Here is a 21,461-nt window from a genome sequence, read left to right as displayed (position 1 = left end):
CTTCGCCGAGATTCTGTTCTCTAAATTGATTCTACTAGCAGTCACCTGGGTCCTGTTCCTAAAGAGCTGATTTATTTTGTGTGTCCTACAACCTAGATAGACTTCAGGTTTCTTGTGAAATTATTTTTATGGAATGGTCCAAGAACCACCTCCACCGGAAAAAGAAAGAAATATTTTGTTCCAAAAGATGTCTGGGCCCAAAGGAACATAGGCTCAATGGTTACCCTCATTTGTAATAATTAGTTCACATCTATGATTCTCCTAGCAGAGGATTTCAATAACTCAAAACCTAGGTACATAAGGTCACATAGGATGAGACTAAATGAAATGAACTCTAGGATATGAAAACAAGAGGTTTATCTTGTGTGACTGTTGTTCATAATGTACTATATTTCTCTTCTCTTTTTGTGTCCTTATGGTTAATCTCATGTTGCTGTATCTGATTTTGTTAACTGGCATATTGTATATATGTTTATTTGTTTATTTGAAATAGGGACAGGGGAAAAACAAGGTCATGGGGAGGGATGGGGGGAGGGAAATGGGGACAAAAACATGAGAAGGGTATCAATGTTCAAAAAGTAGTTTACCTACTACCTGACGAATATAACTGTAACCCCTCTATACATTAACCCAACAATAAAATAAAAGAAAGAAAGAAGGAAAGAAAGAAAGAATGAACGAAAGAAAGATGTCTGGGTATACACACCAATCAATGTCAATATCAGCCCAATTAGGCCATATCAATTTGTTGGATCATGGGTGGGGGTGGGGGTCTCAATCAAGTATAGAGTTAGTAAAAGTTGACTTAAGATCACACATGTCTCTTTTTCACCTTCTTTGTGTTCCTCTTGAAATATTTCTTTCTAAAAGGATCAGAGTAGCCTCAGAGTGGTAGGGGAATATTTATCAACATGCAGAGATAACTCTTCAAATAAGTGCAGTTGACTCAACTACAAGTTAGATAAGCTTAGAGACGTTAACACATTTCTGATGGATCTGAATGCTCAGATTAAGAGTCAGGACAAGTGAGACAGCTGAGAAAATAAACGGGAGATCAACCACATATAGAGATAAGGGTTAACTAGTGAAAGGATGATAGGTAGGCAGACTTAATATTGCCTAAGGAAGGACATTCATGTAAAATTACAGGTGTTCTCAAAACTAGAGTGAGGAGGGAAAGGGAGAAATTAAAGCAAGAGTGATAAGTCTTAGTCAATCGCAGAATCAAAATTGTCCAGAATATGGAGTAAGGACTTTCATCTGCAGGCAGGGTGTCTTTATTCCTTCTTCAACTCTTCCCAGCTCATCCACAATTTAATGTCAGTGAACACTCAGGTACTAGTATTTTTGTGTAATCACCCACAACTGCATGTCTCTTGTTCTACACTGGACCTCAGAAAATATTTTCCCACCATAAAAAGTAATAGAGGCACAGAGGAAGTGAAATCAAACTTGAAATAGTCCTATAAGTATATGTTTCAATCTGTTTGGGCTGCTATAACAAAATATCAGGATCACGTGGCTTATAAACAAAAGTATATTTCTTAGAGTTTCAGAGGTTGGGAACTTCAAGATCAAAACACCAACATATACACTGACCAGTGAGTGCTCTCTTTTTGAGTCCTAGAACTAGTTCCTTGAACTCTTCTCCCTCATAGGCTGAAAGGAATAAAGCAACTCTCTGAGTCTCTTTTTATGGCAGGCCTCATGTCACTCATGAGAACCAGGCCCTTATGAGTTAATCCTTTCCTAGAAGTTCTAATTTTCAGTAGTTTTGCTTTGGAGGCTAGGATTTCAAGATTGGAAGATGGCAACCTTTAGATTATGCTGTAAAATTATTTTTAAGAAACAGAAACAGAGTAGTGTATGCAGAGTAGTGTAGTAGCATTGTTTCTATGGAGGAGTTATAATTTCTGAATTATCTTTCGAATAATTTCTCCTTCCTTTGAAGTGACTTTTTTGGAGATCAGTGTTGATGTCTAGTTCACCATTGTTTTGCCAGGGCTTGGGACAGAGCACAGTTATGCTGTATTGTTCAAACATGGACCTTCATTGCTACTGTCTCTACATAACACAGGTATAAGCAATGCCTTAAACATTTCCCTGCATCTTTTATTCCCCCCTTACTTACTTGGATATGAGATATTTTAAGGCTGAGTGATTTGGTTATCTAAGTTGTACTGGAAGTTGATTTTGGAGGGTCTTTGCCTTTTTAGAATTTAATTTCTGAATAGCAATTGTCCAAGGTACCTATAGGCAATAATTGGAGTCACTCATCAGTATACTGTTTTGGTCCTTGCACTGGTTTTGTCTAGGACATATTGCCCTTCAACCAATTTCTCTTTTTCTTTTTCCTCATCTCACGTTGTCAGGGTACAACCCTTTTTAATCTGCTCGGAAAAAGTGAACTCCTAAGTGCTGGTATATGATCAAGAAGCAACAAAGCTGTCATCTCCCTAAATATATTTTTATATTTTGCTTGGGGTTGTCACTATAAATAAGAATAAGTATTGCTGATGGGGTTTTTCATGTGTGTGCTCTCTGTCTCTCTGCCTCCTCATTCACTTCATCATCCCCAGTCCCCCAGAGCTGTGTCACCACCCTGAAACAAATGGGGGAAAGTAACCAATTACATTAAAATACAATATAAATAGAAGGAACAAAGAATTCTCAATGTGAAATCTTGAATAAAAAAAATTAGGTCAAGAGACGGGAACAAATAAGGGAATTATTCGCCTGTCATTTCATTTGACTATTGTAAGAATAATTCAATGGCCCAGGGAGAGAATTCCCATGTGCTTTCTCTCTCTCTCTCTCTCTCTCTCTCTCTCTCTCTCTCTCTCTCTCTCTCTCTCTCTCTCTTTATCTCATGAATAGTTTTATTTTTATTTTTTGTTCCTGCCACTCGTTTGGGAGAATATGGAAACTAGTGTAAGGCATATCTGGCAGAGTCCTAAGAAAATTATTCTTCAATGAAGAGAGCTATGAGACAATGCATATGAAGACATGAATGCCTTGTGTGTTTTAGAAATGGAGAGCGGGTTGAGATAAATGTGGCATTGTGCAAGAATTGTTTTATACATGCCAATCTCTTTCAGAAAGAAATACCATTGAATTAATGTTCTCAGACTCTGACAAAGAAGGTAGAATGCGGAAGTAGTTGGGTTTGGCTGGATACCTGAACTGTGAATCCCTCATAATACCCATTTCAGAAACTGTTAATAAACTATAATCTTCTTTGGCTCACAGTCCAAATTCAGCCTCAAGGTGTTTTTCAACATAGAGCAATAGACATAGGAGAAATCTACTTGCTACCTACGACTTAGGTAGCAAATTCGTGCTCATTAGTTGAACTCTGATAAGACTTGATTTAAGGAACCAGACAGTGAAAATCTGACCTGAGCTCTCTATTCATTCAACAGATTTAATCACAAACCTTACTTTGAATGGCCTACCATGAACTTGTTTCTTTGATTCTTCAAATTAATTTTTCTTTCTACTTCCCTATTCATTTCTGCTCCATAACATTTTGGGAAGATTTGGAGTGCGGATTTATTAAGGAGTGGGAATAAAAGAGAGTTAATGACTATGATGAGAGAGATGATACAAGTTTTCTATTTTTCCAGCTAAGTATTCAATTCTGGTATTTGAGATAGGCAAGAAAATTTCCAGACAGCTCAGCTGGAATTATCCTTTTAGCTTATCGGTAGAAACCATAGAACTAATGATTACCATACTAATCACATCTGCAAACAATTTGTCAGCAACTAAAAATAATATGCTGCTAAGATACTAATTACAAAACTGACAATGATCTACACCATTTTTAGGTAAAGCCTGCTTTGACATCAGTGATAATAATAAGCACACAAATTTCCATATGTATTTTTTTGCATATTCTAACATCTTTGATTCAGAAAACCTTATGTAGAACACTGATTCCCTGAAAACTGATTTCTCATGGGAAAATCCAACCAAGTCATAACTTATCCTAATAGTAGGGATAAATTTCAATGTCAATAATTAAGAAGCATTTTAGACTGGGCACTAGTGGATTATGCTTGTAATTCTGACTACTTATCAGGCTAAGTTTGAGAGGACTGTAATTGAAGGCCACTCTTGGGAGACAAGTTTGCTAGACTCCTTCTGAATCCATAGCTTGATGTTGTGGCATCAAGTATGGTGGCAACATGATAGCCTGAGTAAAACAAACAAACAAAAAAGCCCTTAAAAACTCCAGCTCCATGAAAGAAAGTAGCACTGGAAGTTAACTATCTGTCATTCCAATAATTATGGGAAACATAGAGTAGTTTCTTAGTCCAAGTACAGATATAGGAGGCAAATCAGACTTTATTCTAAAATTAGCTAGTGAAAAGTTGGTTGGACAGCATGGCTTAGGAGCAGAGTGCCAGCGTAGCAAGCACAGGGGCCTGAGATTTAACCCCAGTAACAGAAAAAGAAAATTCAAAAGAATCTTTGGATAATGAATGATAAAAGAGTCTAGATCATCTACAGGGTGAATATTGTATTTGCTTAGTTCTGAAAGTAGGTTTTCTATCCACAACTTCACTCAAATGGTTTGTGGGATGAAGGTGCCCAATGATTTTGGAGTACTTGAGGACAATTTTCTGTGACTCACAATTATCAAAGGCTTCTTTGCCTCAAATTTGGTTTCTTGAAAGCTAATGAATAATAATGAAGAATAATAGAAAGTTATTCCACTTTCAGACTATGCATGGCCCAGGGTAGTTGGAATTCATAGACATTTTTAGCTTTAGGAATCCTAATTCTTTTCCCCTACTTCAAACCAGCCCCTTCAATTTCCAACCAACTTAAAAAAACCTCTCTCCATCAAGGAAAGTCACTGATAGCACATTCATTTATTCTTTATTTGGATGAAAAGTATGGTTGGAGGCAATGAGATAATTTTTAGGTAAATTTTGATAAGGGAGAAACAAAAGGTTTTTGGGATACAACCTCTGCTCTGATTGGAGGTGATATTTTTATAGACACTTTGGTAAAACGTTTTCACACATCAGACTTCTTTCTTTTCTTGTTTCTGTGATCAGAGACATAGAACTCAGGGCCTGGAGATGGCTAAGCAAAGGCTTTTCCACGTTCCTTTTAGTTTGCTTTTCATATAGGATTTTGAATTGTTATTTAACTAGCATTGGATTCTAATCCCTCTAAATCCACTTTCCAAGTAACTGTGATTACAGATTGTCACCACATTCAGCCCCACAAGCAAGATATCAAATTCAAGAATGCGATTTGGGTCGGCTGCTCCTTATTTCAGCAATGCTGCTCTAACACCCTCCACCCTCTCCCAAATTCTGAGATATACCCTTTATCAGGACTCCATCATCTTGTGCTTGGAAGATAACTTTGTGCCTTCTGTTTTTTTCTATGGCCTTAAGCAGGTAGGTTTCTTCCTATTTCCTAGCTCATGATTCAGGCTGGAATGCTCACCACTATCACAGTGATGACCCAAAGGGCATCTTCTGAATATTTTTCCAGTGATGGCAAATCCTGAAACTTCATGACTATGACAGCAGGTGTATTTGCTTTTAACAGCCTGAGGAAAAGCAAGAAGAGCATTAGCTGTGGATGAAGACTTACGGAGCAGGACTCAGATGCCTAGAAGGTTTAATTGATTTGAAAATACAAATTAGAATTGATAGTTTCAGGAGCCCTTAGAGGATGATGGGTGTGATGTAAGGTAGGGCTAGCATTCCAAAGTGAATACATGAGGTGTAATAGACTAGGACTTAGTATTCATTTGACTGTTATTGCTGGCAATGCTTAGGGATATTGGGTTTATTGTAAGCATACACTTCCACCATATTGAATCAATTTTTCCACTGGAAAATAATGGCATTTTCCATAGTCTTTTGAAATTAATTTCTGTAATTGTCTTCAAACAATAATGTTGATAGGGACAGAAAATAGAAGATATATCATATGACAGGTAATGTTAGGCCCATCATGCTGACTCTTCACATAATGCCCAGGGTTACTGTTCAACCAATAAAAGGTGTCAGGTGATAGACACAGTAAACATCAAGCAATCAGCAGAAAGCTTAGTGGAGAAGGTGTGAGAGGAGTTCCATTCGTTTAATAATCACTTCTCAAAAGGATTTCACTGGACTTCAAACACTAGACCCCTTCTCCACAGAGAGTTTATAAATTGCTTCTGTTCCAATAAACTTGCTCTGTCTGCTTTAAAAGGAAGGAGGGAAGGAGAGAGGGAGGGAATGAAGCAGGGAAGGAGGGAGAGAGGGAAGGAGGAGAAAAAACAATTTTGAGTAAATGTCTCTCATGTTTGCCTCAATAAATCAATCAATCTGGTAAATAGTTTCTGAGAACTCTATGAATACATATTTTGTTATTCTTTGGTTTAATGACTAAATTCCTACATCTGCATCTACTTTCAATCTATTATATATTACTTTTGCAAAATTACCTGATGACAATATGGTCTAGCCTTTTCAACTAATATAGAGAGTCTATTTTGATAAAAGACTAAAATTAAACAAGTAGTACTCTATTAAAGGCTTATTATCTGTGGAATACAAAACAGTATCAATAAACTTTTTATACTAGGTTGCATTAGAATCCATCAGTCCACCTTACCCCTAAATAAATATTTTGCTATGCATGATTCTGTAATATCAGTAACTTGGAAAATATTGGTTCACAGGATCTTACAGATCTCTCATAGTTGGCAGATTTGTACATTTATTAATAATACTTTCAATTCTGTTAGAAAAATCTTTAAATATAGGAAAATTTCCCAGCTCATAGAGAAGCAAACACATTTCATGAAATTCAAGTTTTCGATAGCTATATTTTTAGCAATGAAGCTTTCACACCTTCCTGATACCTACCTCCAATTAAAATGACTATTCCTCATAGTTTAGCTGTCTTTTGTAATTTCAAATAAGAAAAACACCCTCATGAAAGAAATAGAGTTCAGCTTGCAATTTAAATGATTTGACACTGCCTTTCTTCAAGGTACTTCAGCATGAAGCAGAAATGCAGAAACTCCTTAAAATACTTTCCATATGGTTACTTACTATGTTTACCATGATTAATTTTTTGTGTACATGGAGGGTAGATTGGGTTGACCCTACTCTTCTACAGCTCCTCTGAAAAATAATAGGAGCAAGAAATTGCTATGAAATGAGAACCAAATAAATATTAAAAATGACCCTTTAAGGCAGTGCCTCCCCATCGCATTTACAGCTATTTGAGGGTGTGTGAATATCGAGGCTTCTAGTCTCCTCCTGCTGCAGCAGGAATGATTTATCTTGGAGAGAGGTCAGTCCCAGCTCTTACCCTGCTCAATTTGCTCCAACTCAGTGAGGCCTCATTAGAGAGGAACAAGCATGTATGCATTTTCTAGCTCCATTTCATGCACAATCAACATTGCATATGAAACTTTATCAGATTCCAAAATACAAAAAAGGGGAAGTGAAAAAGATTAAGTTGGGGGTCCTTTATGGTGGTTGTGATCCACATCAGAAAAGGGAATCCTTTAAGGAAATGAGTGTGATATTTTCATTTGCATAAAAACAATAAAAGTCTTTCAGCAGCAATTTCCCCATGTATAAAAAGTGCAAACATAACACCTCAGTGACACAGACATCTGTTACTTAAACAGATGCCACCTTCTAAACTCACGCAAGCAATCCTCAGGGCCAACTAGAGACCCCTAAACCAAAACTCAATGTGTAGATAGGCATGTACGGACAGGTTTAGAGATTCATTTGATGTTTATCAATTTTTGCCTTAACAAAATTCTCCTTTCTTCTCTCTGTGACCATTTTATTATTCTATCTTAGTCTCCATAATCTGCAAAATCAAATGCTTATTTCTAAAAACTCATTGCTGATTAATATTAGCTCTCTGAAGATCAGATAATCTGGTCTTTTGTTTTTCTGTTTGTTAATTTGATGTCAAATGTACTTTTAGTGATTTTACTAGCTCAGGGCTCCAGCACTATACAAGAAAGAAATAAAAGTGTTTTCCCCCCTAAGTAGCACAGAGAGACCTGTGCTGATGTTTTCTAGTAAGGCAATACTTCCATAGCCTGAGACTGATAAGCGCCTTCAGAAGTTAGGCTTACACTTCTAAATCAGCAGTTCATGAAAGGCATTACAGAAAACTATTATACTGCTATAATGGATGACAGCACAGTTGTATATGTTATACCTTGAAGTAAGCAGTAGGATTTTCAATCACTTGATAACCTTGAAACTGCTAAGGTATCAAATTGCTATCATGAATATTGTGTAGAAGCAGAAATAACTCAGGAAGCTGCCTTTGTGAATAATAATCAGAAAACTGCAACATTTTTACCAGGAAAATGGATTTGAGGCACTGGTGTATTGACAAGCTCTCTAACATGGAGCTAAGGTAGACATTACAAGTACATTTGCATTGGACTATGAATCAATCCATCATCCAGCATTGGTTTGTAAGATGTAATCAGTTAAAAATTATAAGCAAAGAGTTATATTGTATGTTAAGATTTCAAGGAAAATGAATAAGGAGAGCCCATATTCTTTCAAGGCTAAACACAACAAATAGGAATATTTACTTAATATTTCAGCTTCCCAATACACTCTGAAATCTTACTCATTTCACCAGAGGACAGACAGAAAAGGGTTTGGAAAGTGCAGATATGCTTAATTGGTATTTGTATCAATTGCAATGTAAAGACAGAGACAGAGATGGAGAATGTTTGTTATATATCTCTTTTCTCTACAATGCATGCATTTAATTTTATACAATCTTATGTTTGTTTATGAGCAGAGCAAGCAGTGTCAGTTTGTGGCATTTCCAGAAGACAGAATCTGGGAAGAACCCTCGACAGCCATATGAAAACTCAGTGTCTGGAGTGATTCATCATTGTGGCAGACTGGCTAGCTCTTTGTCACAGTGACTGACAATTGGAGAAACTTGGAAATAATACAAAGATCCTCTCTTCATTGATAGTGTCTGCATTGTGATTAGAGAAGAAAGCTTTGGGGCTGTGAGGGGAATCTTAAAAACATTTTCCCCTAAATTAATTTTGATGTTTTGTCCTTTGTAGGTTAACCTCTACCAACGATGTCCCATTGCCTCTTACCCAGGAATGGCCATTTTCTTTAACAGATTCTAATGCCTGCTTATTAAAGATCACTGCATATTCCTATTTACTGAGTAGCATGATCAGTCTTTATGCAGGATAAAAGCAATGGTGCCTATTTTATGCCGGCATAGTCTGTCATACTTAACCCATATTGATCCCATTATTTGGAGTGTAGTATTTCTGTCCTCAGGGAAATTAGTACTAAATAAAAGTATCAAAGTCTATGGTCATTACTTTTATTTTATTTATTTTTTTGTCTTTAATTTTATTGCAAAGGTGATATTAAAGCAATTACCGTTACCTAAGTCAGGTAATGAGTACCTTTCCTTTTGAAATCTTCTCTCTCATTCTCTCTGAGTTTTTTCTTATCCTATCTCCCCTACACTCGCCCCCAAGTTGTGGAGTTCACTTCCAATATAGTATCTAGAGAGTATCACTGATGAATTGGTTCACACTTTGTCTCACAATTTCTGTTTTCCCTTCCCCTCCACAAATCAGATATACTTATATATAAGACAATGGACATAGAAACAAACAAAAAAAAAGCAAAGAAAGAGAATGAACAAAAGAAAAAGGAAGGAATAAAAAAGGAACTTAAATGGTACAATAAAAAGAATACCCAGTTTCCATTTCTTGGAGTTCTTTTCAATAAGTATAATTTAAATGGTCATGTGGGCATTGCTTTTAGAAGTATCAAGAAATAAATGTTAGATGGTTTGTGCAAATCACCTCTTCTATGAGAAATTTACAAAATAAGCATCTTCTATTATTTAGAGTTCAATAACCTATTGATTTTTTCTATTACCTACGGTATTATGAACATGACTAAATACAAAGATATAAAAGTCCATGATGATACCATTTCACTGTTCCTATTGGTTGCAATTTCTAAGCAGTGAAACCATACAATCATTCATTGCATCTGCCTTCTGTTAGTCCTGTTGCAGTTTAAAAGGATAAAGAGATGGCCATGACAGAAGAAACAGCAAGATAAGTGAGCAGAGAAAGCTACTGGAGATGGGATCCACATAGGCTAAGAGCTTTATACTTATCTCCCAGCAATGTTACTTCTGCTCAATGGCTTAATTCAGCCTAAAATGTTTGGAATCCAGAGGCATAGGGCGAACGCTTTTTTTTTTTTTTTGCCAGTCTTGGGCTTGAGCTCAAGACCTGAGCACTGTCCTTGGACTTTCTCAAGGCTAGAGCTCTATCACTTGAGCCTCAGCACCACTTCCGGCTTTTTTCTATGTATGTGGTACCAAGGAATCGAACCCGGGTCTTCATGCATGGTAGGCAAGCACTTTAACCACTAGGCCAAACTCCCTGCCCAAAAGTCTGAGACTCTTATTACCAATTAATCGCTAGAAACCAAAAGCAGTGCTGTGGCTCAAAATGATAAAATGCTAATGTTGAGTGAAAAAGTTCAGAAACAGTGCTGATGCTCTAAGTTCAAGTCCCACAACAAAACAGACAGAGAGAAAAAAGACTTTCTCTCATTCTGAATTAGAATTGCGAACCAGAAAATTAAATGATTTTCAATTGTTTGTTTACTCATCTATTTTTACTGTATTAGGAATTTTCAGAGCCCCATACTTACTAGACAAGCACTCTATCAGTTGAGCCATATCTCTGCAGTCCTTCTTGCTTTAGTTATTATTGTTATTATTATTATTTTATTTTGGTAAGCCTTACATTGCTTTTCTTTCTTTCTTTATTTTTAAACTCAGGCTAGTCTTATTCATTTATTCCTCCCACCTAACTGTGAGTACAGCAAGTGGCACCAAGTCTATTCCATGATTACTGTCTTTTTAATATTCTTTTTTGCTGTAATTAATCGAAGGGTTACATTATATTCACCAGATAGAGGTGCATTACTTCACAAACATTGATACCCCTTCTCATGTTTTTGTTCCCATTTCCCTTCCGCACTCCTCCCCTCATTTTGTTTTTGCCCCTTCCCTATCCGATTTCAAATAACCAAATAAGCATATGTACAATACATCAGATAACAAGGTGAAATTTTTGTAACAATATGAGATAACCAAGGGACAACAAAAGAGATGAGAAATAACAGTACATTAAGAACAACAATCACACATTATAGGGCTCTTGTTTCTATATCCTAGAGATCCTTTCACTTAGACTCATCCTATATGGCTTTGTGCATCTAGGTTTTGCCCTATTGTAAACCTTTGCTAGGAGAGTCCAAGGTTTATACTAATTATGACAAATGAGGGAAACCATTGAGCCTATGTTTCTGGCTTACTTCACTTGATATGAATTTTTCAAGTCTTTCCATTTCCTCACAAATGGCTGATGTCGTTCTTTCTGATGGCAGGATATAATTCCATCGTGTATAAATACCACATGTTGTTGATCCAATCACCAGCTGAGGGGCATCTGGATTTGTTCCATATCTTCGCTATGGTAAATAGTGCTGCAATGAACACGTTGGGCTAGTGGATTTAGTATGTCCTTGTTTCTGGACAATTCGGTAAATACCAAGCAGTGGAATTGCTGGGTCATAGTTCAGCTTGGACCAAAAGCTGTGAAATGATGAAATCATAGTTGGCCCAGTTGCAGATTATCAGTCAGTTGCTGCTGCCAAATGGAACGTTTTCTCTGATGGGTTACAGAAGATTCAACATTCATCTCACACAAAATCTCCACCAGGAACATGTCTTCTCCATACTTTGCCGACAGAAGTATTTTCTGTGCCAGCCAAATTCCATCCAAGCATTTAAGGTATATTTGTGGTGTATGGAGTTTTAATTCATTCTAGTGTGAATATTCTTTCAGAGAATGTGCTGAGCCACTACCAAGAGATTGAAGGAACTCAAATTGAAGGTAAGAGATGCAACTTATTCAGTGTCAAAATTGCTCCAGAGTAAAAACTTTTACCTTTGTTCCTCCTTGGCAGCAATTCATCTTTTGTGTAAGAGTCATTCATAGCAGTCTCTGTCCCTCACCATCATAATTGTCAGAAGGGCCAGTATAATTACGTGGTTGCTGGTGGAGCCATTAAAACAGAGCTCTCCAAGTACCTGTGGAATGACTCAAGAACTATTCAAGGAAACTAACAGATGTTAATTGGGACATGTGCCAAGGCTTGGAGATCAATATACACCAGCTGTGTGACAAACCTCCTTAACAAGTTGTGGGATCAGCATGCCCAGGGGAGTGAGTAGGATAGGTCGGACATCAACACAAAGCCATTTTTTTCCTTCTTGGAGGCCTTCAGATGGAAGTTGGGTATGGTATGGACCATGCCTGGTCATGTACGTAAGGAACACAGAAGAACCTCTGCTCTACCGTGGAGTTTGACATGATATCCATCGAAAAGCAACTCGCTTGTTCTGCTCAGGCTGGCTGGCTGAATAAACATATGATATGCTCATTTTCCTTGGCTTCGTTAATTGGTATTATAAGTGGCAAAATTGGTTCACTCTTTTCCCAGTGGAGTTTATTTATTTATTCTTTGTTTTTACGTTTGTGTTACAGAGGATCAAAGAGCAGTCTTGTTTGTGTATGCAAGACATCTCCAGCTCTGAAGGTTATTTAAGTTTAAAAAAGAAGACAGAAAATGTGAACATCCAGTCATATTAGTTCCCTTCATCTCCATTTCATCCTTCTACCACATCAAATGTCCTTGCTTTCAGGTTAAAGAAAAACCTTGTCCTCATGACTAGTGAATCAAATGATCAAGGGGCATTCTTTTCCTACCAAACCTTATTTTCTACCTCCTTGTCCTGTACATAAATGCAGCCTTATGTGTTTACTTATTATCCTTTATATCTATATCTAGCATGCCCATGTTTTTCTTTTCCTTTTCTTCTTTTTTTGCCAGTCCTGGGGCTTGACCTCAGGGCCTAGACCATTGTCCTTGTGTTTTCTCAAGGCTACTACTCTACTACTTGAGCCACAGCACTACTTCTGGCTTTTTCTATGTGTGTGGTACTGATGTATTGAACTCAGGGCTTGGTGCATGCTAGGCAAGCACTCTACCACTATAGCCACTCCTGGCCATGCCCCTGGTTTTGGTCACTCAAATTCTCGATCCTTTTTACTTTGCTAGCTTCTCTCCAGTCTCCATAGCCATCAGTATTTATTTCATTTATATCTGAATAATCACAGCCTAGTTCTCTCTGTCATATAAACAGGGGTTTATGAACCCTGAGAGTGAATAAATGAAGTCAACAAACATTTTCCACCTGTGTTTCTTCTTAGAGTTTGTATTTCAGATTTTTATTTGAAATTTATTGCAACCTAAGGATAAAATGAGCTACCTATCACTTTCCCATTTTACTGAAAAGTTGTTGTTCAGTGTTTGGTACTACCTAAATGTATATAGGCAATAGCCAAGTCTGCTTAAACCTGTGTTTTTGTTTTAAATCTTTATTCAGCATTGTTCATATCAACACCTATTCATCATCAGTATAAATGCAAATTCCTGCTGTCTGCCTACTAAAAGTAATCTAGAAAATGGATAACAATGTACAAAATGAGGCCCTCAGCGACTGTGGAGAACATGTGACTTGAATTAGGGAATGAATCTAACAGATAGCTGCATTTCTTTCTCCTGATACAGTGCAGGGCCAGGAGTAAGTTCAAACTCTCATTAAAATCTCAGAGGATAAAGTCAACAATTGAGTTAGGAGTGATTTTTCTTCAATCAAGGCGATGATAGTAAATTCTGCATGATGATAAATTAGCCAAGGTCTAAAAATCAGAACCCATTCTGATTTTGGCTAAACCTATGTAGGCAGGAAGACAGAATAGTTTCAAAAAATATTGCAAATGAATGCCAGCCTTGAACCACAGCAAGCTTCTATATGGATATTTTTGGCTCAACATACAATAACCCCACCGAAGGTATTTTCTTTGACATAAACAAATGGGTCCAACTGAATTAGGTAGAAGAATCAATGCCATGAGTTTATAGGCTTAGTCCAAGAGTTTTGAGCCAATTTATGCCAGTGTAAATGGAGAATGTACAACAACAGATACTATATTAGGACAAGTCTGAGAAGAGCTGTACCGCTGCACACCTGATGATATTATTCCTAAGTCTCAGAGCCTGGCATTGCTCAGCCTTAATGACTACCCTTCAGCTGCATTTTCCTTACCAATATATTTAGCAACAAGGCCTTACTATGTCCTTTGCACTAGGATGTGAACTCTTCACTGTACTAGTTAGGATCTATACAAATGAAATTGACCCCTTTGCTACAAAAACATCACATGCTTTTGTGAACCAGTAGTACTTGGATTCTCCTGTGAGGTGACCCTTTACCAATTCTATCTCAAGAATTTTTGAATAATATGTGGTTGTTTCATGCCATAAATGCAGGAGCTAGTCTAGTTCATACCACAAGTTTTGTATTTCCCAAGAGGTCTACTGGAAAACAAAATGCCTTTTAATAGAGCATGCAGGACTTCTGGTAAATTCTGTCTTAGGTGTCTACATTGCTTATTGAATGTCTGAATTTCCCACTCCTGCTGTTAAAACTAGCACCAGGGGTCTTCCATAAAAGAGCAAAGGAGATAGTCTTTGGCAAGTACAGGACTATAAGAAACATATCATCCAATGAAAAGTGTCCAGTGTACTGAGGGCTTCTGTTATAAGATCAGTTACTCCATTAAAATCTGTGTCCAGTCTTCCTTGACCCTAAACTATCAAATTCTAACTTCTCTCTCCAAAGCATTCCTGATATTGTGGTTTTTCTATTTTTGTTTAGATATGAAGATCTTATTTAAAAGATCAGACTCCATTACTTTGTTACTAATTATCTGTTGTCTCTCTTGACCAAATTACTAACTTGCAAGTATCTCCTATGGCCTTTCCAAATGCCACTGGAGACTTTAAAAATTAGTAGCACTGGGCTGGGAGTTTAGCCTAGTGATAGAGTGCTTGCCTAGCATGCATGAAGACCCGGGTTCGATCCTCGGTACCACATACACAGAAAAAAAAAAGCCAGAAATGGTGCTGAGGCTCAAGTGGTAGAGCTCTAAACTTGAGAAGAAGAACCCAAGGACAGTGCTCAGGCCCTGAGTCCAAGCCCAGGACTGGCAAAAAAAAAAAAAAAAAACAACCAAACAAAAATTAGTAGCACTGGCCGGGAGTTTGGCCTAGTGGTTAAAGTGCCTGCCTAGCATGCACAAAGACCCGGGTTCGATTCCTTGGTACCACATACATAAAAAAAAGCCGGAAGTGGTGCTGAGACTCAAGTGGTAGAGCTCTAGCCTTGAGAAAGTCCAAGGACAGTGCTCAGGCCCTGAGCTCAAGCCCAGGACTGGCAAAAAAAAAATTAGTAGCACTTATCAGACATCTATGGTCATATAAACTAGTATGATCGGGGGAATTTCAGGAGTCATTATTGTGTCCAATCAGAGTTAGAGGCTACTGTCTTAGAATTCAACAAAACAGTGTTTCAGAGAGACCAGCACATGTAAAGAAGAGTGAGTTCTTAAGACAGAAAAGACAAGGGAGTAGAGAGGTAATAATTAATGTATAGAGGATATTAGTGGGGAGGTGAGAAAGGGGATTAAATAAGAAAGAAAAAAAAGTACTACCTATGGAAGTGCTCCAGAGGGATATACTTAGAAAACATCTGCCCAGGAGGCAGACAAAAAAAACAATGCCAGGCGCAGTGGCTCAAGCCTGTAATCATAGCTACTCAGGAGGCTGAGATCTGAGGATCAAAGTTCAAAGACAGCCCAGGCACTAAAGAACATGAGACTCTTATCTCCAATTAATCTCTAGAAAAAGGGAAGTGGGGCTGTGGCTCAAGGGGTAGGGCAGTAGCATTGAGCTGAAGAGCAAGAGAGAGAGAGAGAGAGAGAGAGAGAGAGAGAGAGAGAGAGAGACAGAGACAGAGACAGAGACAGAGACAGAGACAGAGACAGAGACAGAGAGAGACAGAGGGAAGGAGGGAGGGAGGGAAGGAAGGAGAGAAAGAGAGAGAGAGAGAGAGAGAGAGAGAGAGAGAGAGAGAGAGAGAGAGAGAGAGAGAGAGAGAGGAAAAGAAAAGAAAAGAAAGTAAAACACCTTAAAATCTGAAATGCAAACCAGGGATAGAGAAATACTTACTGGACATGCTGTACTCACATCTAATCATGGCCTGGAACTAGAATCCCTGAAGCCTTAGGCTTGTAAACAATCTTAGAGGTTGAATAATTAATTTTCACATATTGTTTTGTCATCTGAGTTTCAAGAACTACGGCATGGGTCTAACAACCAACTAACTAAGGAGATCAATCTACTTTGGGTTGCTATTGCCTTAGAAACCCTGTGAAGTAGGCAGAATAATGACTACTTTTACCTCCATTTTATGGATAATAGAGATACAGAATGCTAAAGTTACTTATCTAAGTTCATACAGCTTCTAACTTCAACGTAAGACTGATCCAAATGAAAGCCTTTATTATTTTTTCCAAAACCCAGACTGATATATTTCATTAAATTTCTAGAAGGATTGAGAATTATCTCAACATATAGAGTCAATTGTCGTGTTTAACATCCTGCTTTGAAGGCTCTGGGTGTTTTGCTGTCCTGAAGTGACTAGGAGGAACATCAAAGGCCATTGTGCTGGTATCCTCCTCAGATAGGTCTTAAGAGGAAAGCTCCTATGCCTGTGAACAATTCGGGAATTTATAGGAAGAATGATTAAGATTGTAACAATGATGATGAGTCCCTGTGTCATTAGGTAGGAAAGAGGTTCTGGAGAAGCTTCAGTACCACATGTGTGTGGTGTGATGCGTGTGGTGTGTGTGTGTGTGTGTGTGTGTGTGTGTGTGTGTGTGTAAAGGAGTAATTGAAACTGCCTTGTAGAACTAAGTGATTCTGAAAATAGTAGTGACTCCATTACACATTTTTGTGCAGCTTGGTTACTAAAATACTAGGAATATATTTTCAAAATAAATTCAGAAGTGATTCACTCTTTTAAAAAGTAAATATACATATAATTTTACTTTGGTTTCCTTTCTGGACTTTCTAATCTCTCCTCAGAGTTGAAAGAAAAGGCACATTCACTGTATGACTCACAGAGATTAACTCTTGTTCTTCTTTAACTTGGTAATTATGGATGTCTGATGAACACAGGCTTTAATTACATTAAATTTTATTCAGAGGAAAGTTAACAGTTTAGTAGCAATACATACCACCAATGAAGAGCCTAGAATGGAACCGAAAAATAATTGGTGGGTCCAGCAGCTATCTTATGAGCTTATCCAGAAATTTAGGAAACATGTTTGATGTTGAAATAGAAATATATCAATTGAAAAGTATTTCACAAAGTCAGCTTGTTTTTCTGTTTTTTAGGAGAAATGATATGAAGCTGGGTCTGGATAAGACACTGTCATACATTCATTTCAGCCTCATGTCATAGCTTGTGTATTATTTAAAAGTAATTTAAGATGTCTATATATGGCAACACATATTGAAAACTTCATATCAGCTACTATTCTATCTCCTTGAGCTTCCCAATTCCAGTCTTTGTTTTGGAATGAAACTATTAAACTGCAATATGAAGTCAAACACACTCGACAGGAAATGTGTGTGAGTCAGCAGTTTGTAGCTGCCAAGAAAGGAATGAGAGAGCTTTCAAATTCCTGTTATTGATGTGAAATATTTTGAAGAATGTATGGTTGGCTGTTTCAGTGTTGAACTTTGTAAGGGATCAGCAATTTACTGATGGGGAAACTAAACTAACAAATAACATAACTTTCCTTAAAATTTCAGTGTAGCTGATAATCCGCTTAACAAAATTAGGGAGATAAAACTATAGATGATCATTTCAGGATAACTTAGAGAAAGGTACCATGCACTAGCTCATTTTCTCCAAAGGCAGACCTGAGATTTTCAGTGAGTAAAAAAATTATCAGGGGCTGGGAGTTTGGCCTAGTGGTAGAGTGCTTGACTAGCATGCACAAAGACCTGGGTTCGATTCCTCGGTACCATATTCATAGAAAAAAGCTGGAAATGGTGCTGAGGCTCAAGTGGTAGAGCTCTAGCCTTGAGAAAGTCCGAGGACAGTGCTCAGGCCCTGAGCTCAAGCCAAGGACTGGCAAAAGAAAAATTACCAGATGTCACATGTGGGCTACAATTTCCTAGAACTTGCTTTGTGCCTTTTTAAAATGTTGGAACTTCTTAGGATTCTTTAGTGACAATTCTTTTAAAAAGTATCTAGACACCATTTTGAAAGATCTGATCCATTTCAATTTCCTACAGTTCTGGGGAAATTTAAAAAAGAAACAAAAGCCATAATTCCCCAGACCCAATGCCCAGCACCTAAATGGCAGCTCTGGTATGTGGCCCAAGAATGTGTATATTGAAACATGACATTCCTTCATTGCTCTAAGTTGTCTCCAAGTGTTTTTCCTCCTGCTTTTGACCATGGATATTGTATTCAAAACTAAATAAGAATGATGTAAATTATTTCTGCATTCACTGGAATAATTTATCTTAAGTTGTAGCTAATGTCAGAAATTTTAAATATTTTATCTAAATATGAAACACCTAATACTGAGAAACACAAGAAGTTAGAAATAACAGAAGTCCATTTGCAGTAGGCAAGAAGAGAAAGAAGCAGAATGTTCATTGCCTATCTCTTCTGGCCCAAGGGGGAAATAATGATGCATGAACGGCAGGGAACACTTCCTCTAGGCCTGGTGTAGCATGAAAGTGGCACAATGTTAATACATATTCCTAGATCAGGATTTCAATTTTAGGGAACACAATATTTCAGTCATTAGAGTATGTCAACATTCTGTCAGTTTGAAAGGTTTCAGTCTGTAGTTAGCTGACTCTACTACATAAAGCCAAGGATCAGCTGAATATTATACTGTAGAAGCAAGAGCAGAAGTCATGCTCCTAATGAAGGGGTGGGGGAAGGAGAGAGAGAGACACGGAGGGAGGGAAAGGGAGAGGGAGAGGAGGAGGAAGAGGGAGATACAGTGAGTTTAAAAGGTATACCCAAGCTGCACTAGGTGGCTCACGCTTGTAATCCTAACTAATCTAGAGGCTGAGATCTGAGGATTGCACTTGAAAGCCAGCCCCAGCACTAAAGTCTGTGAGACTCTTATCTCCAGTTAACCACTAGAAATCCAGAAGTGGCTCTAGGACTCAAGGGTAGAGCAGTTGCCTTGGATGAAGAGCTCTGGGACAACACCCAGACCTAGGGGTAGGGTGGTAGCCTTGAGCTGAAGAACTCAGGGACAGTTCCCAGGCACAGAGTTCAAGCCCCATGACTGGGGGGGAAAAAAGATACACCTTCAGTGGCTTACTTCCTCTCACTTGCCTCTACCCTTTAATGTTTCTGTGCCAAAATAGAGCCCAGTCGAAGACCAAGTATTCAGCATATGAATTTGTGAATAACAGATTCATATCATGGCATGAAGCATCCAAGTAAATGACTTACAGTTTATGGTAATATTTAGCTGTCGGTTTAGATGAAATATAAAGTCCAGTCCTGCAGCCTGTGATCAAGCACAATCATTTCTTTAGTTTTTCCTCTTTTATTTTTTTCTTAAAATAGAGGGTTATAGATGAGTGGATTTTAAATAAAATACCACATTAGTTCAAGGATAGCAAGCACAATAAAGCACTTCTGATTGAGTGCTGCTTCCTAGCACCAATTATCTGTGGATTATTATGGAGGCTACTTTGACGGGTATATTACACAATATACATTGACCGAATATACATTGACACAACTCTGGCTTTGGCCCCTGTGTTCCAAAGTGGAGAAAAGTTCTGCACTGCAGTTGATTCCAAAACCCAGGATAGAAAAAACCTACATTAATCATTTTCCTTCAACACTGAAGACTTGAGAACCACAAAGAACAGAGGCATGTCAAATATAACCACAGGATCATAATGTGCTGAAAAAAGATTTTGGATATAATCTGGTCAATTCCAAATGTGGGGTTATCCTTGACCCTTCTCTCTACATATGTATTTTTTAAGAAGCTAGGCCTTTTAATGTTATTAATTTAAACTAAATTTATATTTAAGCGGATACACCAAAAAGCATACAAATGGATGGGGGCCGTGCAATTTTCTTTTGATGGTGTCAGGGTTTGAATCCAGGCCATTGCCCTTCTCATGCTAGTATAATACTGCAGAACTGCATCTCTAGCTCACATCACTGGTTTTTGTAAGGCTAGATCTCTCTTCCCATCTGGAAATGTGGCTGAGCCTTGATCTGACTGCTTTAAGGCTTCCCATCATCAGAGTTTGAATCATACTGATGAACCACTATATCCAGATTTCCTTTTATGGAGATGGAGTCATTCTCCAAATATTAACCCCCCATGTAGCTTGGATTGACAGGTGCATGCATGTTCCTATCTGTAAGAGTGTGTAGAATATATGTTTCGATTGTGGGATAATGGGATTGCTTTTTTTTAAATAGATTTTTTTTGGTCTCACATAAAAATTAACTCAGGAAAAATACACAAAAATTAAGATATAGTTGATGAGATTTAGCAAAATAAGTGTATCTTTGTTATCACTACCAGTCAAGGAAAAGATAACAAACATATCAGTATCTCCAGGTAGCTCTAAATTACTACATTTTAAAGGAGTTTGGACTTTTCCAAAACATTCTGTTTATAAAATCATGTGAGTTGAATAATTTTGTGTTTCTCATTTTCATTCCAGATTTATTTTTGAGATATATAAATATATTTGCATACTACTATAATCTGCGGCTGTTAGTTTTATTTGTCTATTGTTGAATGACATTCTGTTTTTTTTTCTGCTGTTTTGTTTTTATTGTTTTGTTGTTATTGGCATTGGTGGTGGTGATGGTTTGTTTGTTGTTGTTACTGTTTATTTGTTTTTTGCTTTTTCTTCCTTCATGGATGTGTGATCCCTCTCTGAGCTAATATGAACTAGTTAGGTTACTATGACCACTCATGTGCATGGTATTAATATGGATTTATTTTTTGGGATCTGTAACATAGAATAAAGATTTCAAGTCACAAAGTGGGTACAGGTACTGTTGCTGCTATTCCTGCCAAGTGGTTTTTGAAAATGGTGCCAAATTCACACTAGCACCTTATGTAAACTTGAGTTGCACCTTATGTGCACACTTGAAATCTCATGGTAGTTTTAATTTGCTTGTTCCTAATTGCTTCAATCAACTCATTTAATTCCAGCTTGACTTGGTAGAACTTTTATTCTAATAGAAATGATTGATGTTGGTATAGGCCTCTTTGTCATGGTAGGAAATTGACGAGCTGATGTTCTTAAGAGCATTTCTTAGAACATGAAGATTCTGAAGTTAAAAAACAGCAATATTGGGGCCGAGAGTTTGGCCTA

At 37.5% G+C, this 21,461-nt stretch overlaps 1 long non-coding RNA gene across 1 annotated transcript in view; it reads left to right on the top strand.

Annotated features, from left to right (window-relative positions):
• The window catches only part of LOC150056435 (uncharacterized), a 62,376-nt gene extending 53,079 nt beyond the window's left edge, over positions 1–9,297 (top strand). Inside the window, exon 3 of the long non-coding RNA XR_016537328.1 lies at positions 8,818–9,297. This is a non-coding gene — a long non-coding RNA (uncharacterized LOC150056435). The remainder of the gene's footprint in view (positions 1–8,817) is intronic.
• The last annotated feature ends 12,164 nt before the right edge of the window (positions 9,298–21,461 follow it).

Source organism: Megascapheus bottae, chromosome 12, assembly GCF_031878675.1.
Source record: "Megascapheus bottae isolate mThoBot1 chromosome 12, mThoBot2.hap1, whole genome shotgun sequence".
Classification (NCBI taxonomy): domain Eukaryota; kingdom Metazoa; phylum Chordata; class Mammalia; order Rodentia; family Geomyidae; genus Megascapheus; species Megascapheus bottae.
The sequence above is the reverse complement of the archived record's forward strand: the minus strand, read 5'-3'. Positions and strand labels throughout refer to the sequence as shown.